Source organism: Triticum aestivum, chromosome 6A (genome assembly GCF_018294505.1).
Source record: "Triticum aestivum cultivar Chinese Spring chromosome 6A, IWGSC CS RefSeq v2.1, whole genome shotgun sequence".
NCBI lineage: Eukaryota > Viridiplantae > Streptophyta > Magnoliopsida > Poales > Poaceae > Triticum > Triticum aestivum.
In genome coordinates, this window is record NC_057809.1 from 615,882,928 (window position 1) to 615,890,512 (window position 7,585).

Below are 7,585 nucleotides of genomic sequence, written 5' to 3' on the forward strand. Positions count from 1 at the left end.
TGGTTGGCGGCATCGTCCAGCTCGGTAGCCATCTGGGTTATCTTTTCTTTGCTCCGGCGATGAGTAGCTTGTTCGGCTCTTAACTCTTCGACCGCCTTCAGAGCGGCCACATCACTTATTCGGGCTTGCTCCTTGGCTCGGGCAAGCTCCGCGCGAAGGGTCTCCACGGCAGCAGCTCCATATGTAGCCACAACATATTATAAATACTAGCATCATGCTCCTCTTAAACATTTGCTGACAAGCCGAATATACATACCCTGAGCCTCGTCAAGCTGCTTGTTAACCAGCGCGATGTCGGCATCGGCCACGTCCAGCTGCCGCTTTAGTTCGGTAAAATTAGCAGAGCGGTCGGCCGCTGGACCCTTAGCCACCTGCACATAAAGCAGTGCGCTTATTACCAGAGATTATGATCCTCTGTTCGCCACGTTAATGGCAACCAGAGTCTCGGGGGCTACTATCTATGCAGAGCACGAACATGTGCGGTACCATCAAAAATACATTTTTTGCCTACCTCAAAACCTCTCAGCAGACTCGTAAAAGCTTCATTCAAACCGCTTTTCGCGGATGAAATCCTGTCAACAACCATACCCATTAAGGCACGATGTGTCTCTGAGATGGCCGCTCGCTCCAAAAGGCCCATTAGTGTGTCCGGCTGTGTGCCGGACAATCCCGGACTCCTCCTGATGCTCTCTTTGGGAGCCGGATATTCCAGACTCTGGGCAGCCGAAGTTTCAACTTTTGGCCTTGGTGGATTAGGAGAAATCCTCCGTGACGACACCTCAGGGTCGTCCGCCTCATGTGACGGGGAGGCAGGGGGAGGTGTCTCGCTCTCCATCATCTCCAGAGGAAGATCCCCTGAGGACGAACTCTATGGAGAAGGGCTACGAGCCGGACTGCAACGAATATGTTTCGGTCATTATCCTCAGAGTAAAACTGGGTATACTTACCGAAGTACTCTTTTACTTACGGCTCGGTGGAGGGTCGGCCCCCTTGCGAGGTTTTCTTCCCTCATTTAGAAGCCTCCGTTTCCAAATCTTCGGATGCGGCCCTTTTCATACCTTGAGGAGAGGGGATTTTAGATTCCCCTCCCCGATTATCCTCCTTCGCGGAGGCACTTACTCCTCTGATTTGGATGTGTAGAATGTGAGGCCCACCTGTGGCTTCTCTATTCCTCCCCTCGTCTTCTCCTGATGGCACCTGATACAGCACGCGCCCAAGCATTCGGTCAACAAAGGATTCGGCGAGCCTTCGGGAAGAGGGGCCGAACACCTAATCCTCTCCGCCTTCCTCAGCCAGTCCTAGCAGAGAGCAACTTTTTATAAGGATGTTATAATAAACATAAAGGACGTCGTGTTCGGTAACAGAAGTACTTACTTGGGTATCCGGACGGTTGCAATTGAGACCCGCGTCCTCGGTGGTGTCCGGACACTTTATTCTCGATCCGAAGAATGACTCATACATCTCTTTGAGTGTCATGTCGAAGAATTGTTGAACAGTTCGCGGTCCTTTCGGGTTGAACTCCCACATACAGAGAGGACGACGTTGGCAGGCAGGACTCGACGAACCAGCATCAGTTACATTATATTGACAAGGCCGACATCCCTCTTGAGGAGGTCTCATATGCGGCTTTTCAGTGTCGGCACGTCGTTAATCGGCCCCCAATCCAGCCCCTTGTTGACCCAAGATGCCAGCTGCGGCGGGGGGCCGGAGTAGAACGCTGGAGCAGCTGCCCGCTTTATACCTCGGGGAGCTGTGATATAAAACCACTCTTGCTGCCATAAATCAGATGTTTCCGTGTAAGAACCCTTTGGCCATGGGGCGTCGGTGCCTTTGCTTATTATAGCACCTCCGCACTCCGCGTGATGCCCATCAATCACCCTCGGCCTCACATTGAAGGTCTTGAGCCACAGGCCGAAGTGGGGGGTAATGCGGAGAAAGGCTTCACATACGACGATAAACGACAAGATGTGAAGGACGGAATCTGGAGCTAGATCATGGAATTCTAGCCCGTAATATAACATAAGCCCCCTCACGAAGGGATCGAGACTAAAACCTAGCCCTCGGAGGAAGTGGGAAATAAATACGGCACTCTCGTTGGGTTCGGGAGTGGGGATGACCTGCCCTTGAGTAGGCAGCCTGTGCGGGATTTTGGTGGTGAGATACCTGGCCTCCCTAAGCTTCCCGATGTCCTCCTCTGTGACAGAGGAGGCCATCCACCGGCCTTGAAGATTGGATCCGGACATGGTCGAAGGACCGAAGTGCTTTAGCTTGAGCCTTGGGTGTTGTAACTCGAGGTGCGGGAGGGGAAGGATCAACCGTGGGAAGAAAAGGACAGGCCTCGGCCCTTTATAAAGAGGACAAATATCAAGCATCCCCCGCGTGACCGTTTGGGACTTGCCTAAAATCGAGGATTCATATTAAACAAACACGGTTGGGTTACCCACACCTGTATTGATGAGAATCCCGTGATAAGGGGAACACGATCTCTACTTCGACAAGACATGCCAATGCAACTGCCTCGTAGCACGTGTAGTGGCTGGCTAGGAAAACGGTTCAAATAATGACCGAATCGTGGCATGATGATGTGCTATAAAAAGTTGTCAGTAGATTAGATTTGTGGAATATTATACTCTCTACGGTGGAATGTGGAATTTGTTTTGCAGAGCCGGACACGATCCTTGTGTTCTAAATCTTCTATGGAGTATTTGGAGAAGGAACCCGCCTTGCAATGCCGAAGACAATTTGCGCGGGGGACTCATCGTCATTGAAGCCTGGTTTAGGGGCTACTGAGGGAGTCTTGGATTAAGGGGTCCTCGGACAGCCGGACTATATGCTTTGGCCGGACTGTTGGACTATGAAGATACAAGATTGAAGACTTCATCCCGTGTCCGGATGGGACTCTCCTTTGCGTGGAAGGCAATCTTGGATATTCGGATATTTAGATTTCCTTCTCTGTAACCGACTCTGTGTAACCCTAACCCCCACCGGTGTCTATATAAACCGGAGGGTTTAGTCCATAGGACAAGGACAATCATACCATAGGTCTAGCTTCTAGGGTTTAGCCTCTACGATCTCGTGGTAGATCAACTCTTGTAATACTCATATCATCAAGATCAATCAAGCAGTAAGTAGGGTATTATATCCATCGAGAGGGCCCAAACCTGGGTAAAACATCGTGTCTCCTGCCTCCTGTTACAATTAGCCTTAGACGCACTGTTCGGGACCCCCTACCCGAGATCCGCTAGTTTTGACACCGACACCCTGCATATAGCGGGAGCGGTTGGGGGGGGGGGGACATTTCAGCCCGTGCTTTTCCCCACCAACCACCTCCCCTCTCCCCCTCGCCCCGCCTCCCCGCTGAAGCCCAAGATTCCGACGAAAGTGGCCGGCAGGAGCATGCCGAAAGGCCTTGAGACACATGGGGTAGCCCTCCGCTCCCATCCCCTCCCCCTCTACCTGCGTCGGCGGGCCAAGACCTTGCGGATCTACGACGTTTCTTCGCGGGTGACCGGATTTGGCTTTCCTGGCCGCCGCCGGCTGCGCCAAGCTATGGAATGGTCGGGAAGCACCTCACGCAAACCCGGCAAAGGCTCATCGGCGCATGCAGGTGCGGGTTCGTCCGCTCACCTCCGCCGATGGTTTGCTGGCATGGATTCGGCTGGCCGTCCGCCGAGCTCGGCCCTCACGCAGAGGCTCTGTGGCTCGCCGATGCCGCTCATCCAGTGCGGCGAATGCCCGCGGACAGTGCTGTTGCTGACTTCGGGCAACCAAAGCACCCCGGATGGGTGTTCTTCAAATGCGAAACGACAAGGTACGTGCTGTTTTGCGTTCAGCTCATTTTTGATAGCTCATTATGTTTGCTCATTTCGAGCATCATCATGTGTGTAGAAAGATGGATGCTCATTTTCATTTTGGGAAGGTGAATACATTGATTTAGTGATAGAAAGAAAATTGATAGACGTTCGTGCACTCCTTAGTGCAATAGAACCAACGAAGAAGAATGAAGAATGCAAGATCAAGAATCCGTAGATCAACAATGAGTGCATGGAGAAGATATTGCTTGAACTAGTGGGAGCAATTATGGAAGTTGGAAATCTTCTAAAATGCATACTTGTGGTTCTTGTTTTCTTTGGTCTTGCTTTTCTAGCAAATATTTGGTGTTGTCCTATGTATCCAGTGTGGTTGAAAATGCAAAGAAATGCAAATTGAGGTGCAAATTTACATTTTGCGGGCTGGGGGGAGGACGGTCGCAGAGGCAGACCCCGCAAAGTTGACCCGTAAAACAAGTAGCGGGTCGGCTTTGTGGGGTCTGCCTCTGCGGCTTTTCACTTCAGACTGCAAAGCAGTTTTTCCGTGAACTACAAATGTGAAATGCGGGTCGACGGGATGCGGGTTCTGCTAGAGATGCTCTTATAGGGGTAGGATGTATCATGGACATGTGAATGCCATTCGTTTACATCCCTAATCATCATACATTTGCAAATGGATAGAGATTGACAAACTGACTTGATTGAAAATCTGCCAATGTGTCAACTTACTTTAAATCATTAGTGGTACGAGCAAATATATGTTTGTACGGAAATCTTATCCGGCCAACGTTCACAGTAGAAGGTGGCATTTTAAATGTATTTGTTGGCAGTTTTAGTTGTGTCAGGTGACAGTTTCAACAGAGCATTTTCTGAAAGGATGTTAAGCCTTCATCTTTTTTTTAATGTTGTTCTAAAGAAATCATCAGTCCACACACAACTAAAAAAGTCATCAAAATATTCGTAAATGTCACCTGGCAAACGCTCGCCAGCTAAGAGGGTCAATGTTCGTAATATTCTTTACCTGTATTTAAATGGGGAAAAACTTATCTTTAACCGACTGAAAACACCATCTGTGTCCGCCGCCTTCTTTACGCTACACGTGGCGCTCAGGGTACACCAAGCCTATCTCCTTCCCTTTCTCAACCTTATCTCCTGCTCCGCTCGTGCGTCACTTTTTCTCCTTCCACGGTCTACATTCTAATCATCCCTTCTGGCTCATCCCCAACCGGTGTCGCCGGTGGGCATGCCGATAGCCAAGCCTCCGTCAGCCATGCCCCTTCTCTTCTTCTCCTGCCTCCATCCCACTGCTACCTCTTGAGCATTGCATTGGTTTTCCTTGAAGAGGAAAGGGTGATGCAGCAAAGTAGCGTAAGTATTTCCCTCAGTTTTTGAGAACCAAGGTATCAATCCAGTAGGAGGCTCCTCAAAAGTCCCACACACCTACACAAACAAACAAGAACCTCGCAACCAACACAATAAAGGGGTTGTCAATGCCTTCACGGTAACTTGCAAAAGTGAGATCTGATAGAGATGATAAGATAAGATAAATATTTTTGGTATTTTTATGATATAGATTGGAAAATAAAAGATGCAAATAAAAGTAGATGGAAAACTTATATGATAAAAGATAGACCCGTGGGCCATAGGTTTCACTAGTGGCTTCTCTCAAGATAGCATAAGTATTATGGTGGGTGAACAAATTACTGTTGAGCAATTAATAGAAAAGTGCATAGTTATCAGACTATCTAGGCATGATCATGTATATAGGCATCGCGTCCGTGAGAAGTAGATCGAAACGATTCTGCATCTACTACTATTACTCCACACATTGACCGACTCTTGCCTGCATCTAGAGTATTAAGTTCATAAGAACAGAGTAACGCATTAAGAAAGATGACATGATGTAGAGGGATAAACTCATGCAATATGACATAAGCCCCATCTTTTTATCTCGATGGCAATAATACAATACGTGACTTGCTGCCCCTGGTGTCACTGGGAAAGGACACCGCAAGATTGCACCCAAAGCTAAGCACTTCTCCCATTGCAAGAAAGATCAATCTAGTAGGCCAAACCAAACTGATAATTCGAAGAGACTTGCAAAGATAACAAATCATATATAAAAGAATTCAGAGGAGATTCAAATAGATAAACTTGATCATAAACCCACAATTCATCGGATCTCGACAAACACACCGCAAAAAGAGTTGAATCGAATAGATCTCCAAGAAGATCAAGGAGAACTTTGTATTGGGATTCAAAGAGAGAGAAGAAGCCATCTAACTAATAACTATGGACCCGAAGGTCTGTGGTAAACTACTCACAACTTATCGGAGAGGCCTTGGAGATGATGTAGAGGCCCTCCGTGGTCATTCCCCCTCCGGCAGAGCGCCGATGAAGGCTTCAAGATGGGATCTCACGGATACAGAAGGTTGCGGCGGTGGAAATAGTTTTTCATGGTGCTCCTCGATGGTTTCAAGGTACAGGAGTATATATAGGAGAAAGAAGTAGGCTGGTTGACGCTCGTGGGGCCCACGAGGGTGGGGGGCGCGCCGGGCACCCTCGTGGCCGCCTCGTTTGTTGCTTGACGTCAACTCCAAGTCCCCTGGATTGCGTTTGTTCCAAAAAGATCGCTCCCGAAGGTTTCATTCCGTTTGGACTCCGTTTGATATTCCTTTTCTTCGAAACACTGAAATAGGCAAAAAAAACAGCAATTTGGGTTGGGCCTCCGGTTAGTAGGTTAGTCACAAAAATGATATAAAAGTGTAAAGTAAAGCTCATAAACATCCAAAACAAGTAATATAATAGCATAGAACAATCAAAAAATTATAGATACGTTGGAGACGTATCACCCGCTCAAGTTCCTCCTCCGCCGCATCTGAAACAAGATCTGGAGCCGCATCTGCCGTCCCTGGGAGCACCAGTGTCCGCGTCCGTCGTCGTCCCGCTGCTCGGGGAGCATCGGCTTGGACAGCCATGGCTGCCGCCTCCTCGAGCTCAGTTTCCCGCTACAAGTTTTCTGCAACAACGGTGCTTCTACATCCCCGGCAGCCACGCTCGCCTCCCTCATCCATTGCTGCACTCGCTTACTGTCGTGGAATTAACACGTCAGATGTCCTCTTGAAAGAAATTAGTCGTGGAGCCATCGCTACGGGTTAGCTTGAAGGGGTTAAACCGTACAAGGGACATGGGAGTTTATACTAGTTCGGCCCCTTCGATGAAGGTAAAAGCCTACGTCTAGTTGTGATGGAATTGATTGGGTTTCGATGATCAGGGACCGAATACGCCTTGCCTGGATCTCGAGTTGTTATTGTCTGCCCTGAACCGTCGCCGGGTCACCCCTTTATATACACAGGAGGACCCCGGCCGGTTTAAAGAGTCCCGAGCCTGGCTCATACAAGTGTCCGCCTCGGTCTCTCCTTCCCTATCTTATTACACAAGTTTATACAATCATGGAGGTTTACTGACATGGGCTCTAAACCGCCCTTGGGCTCTGGGCCTCTAAGCTTCAACAATAAAGAGTCGTCTTCTGAGTCTTATTGGGCTTCATAGTAACTAAAGGTGAATCGGCCCCTCCTGGGCGGTTTACCCTAAGTAGTTATATCCCCGACATTAGGCCCCAGATTGATTTGATCCTGATCATGTCAATCTTCAATCCTTGGAAAAAACTCATTAAGTGCCTTCCACCAATTTTCGTAAACCGCCATATCGTCTTCCTCCCATGAATGTTGCTGAATCGCCGTGACGTCATCTTTCATCATTGTAGTAAATTATTG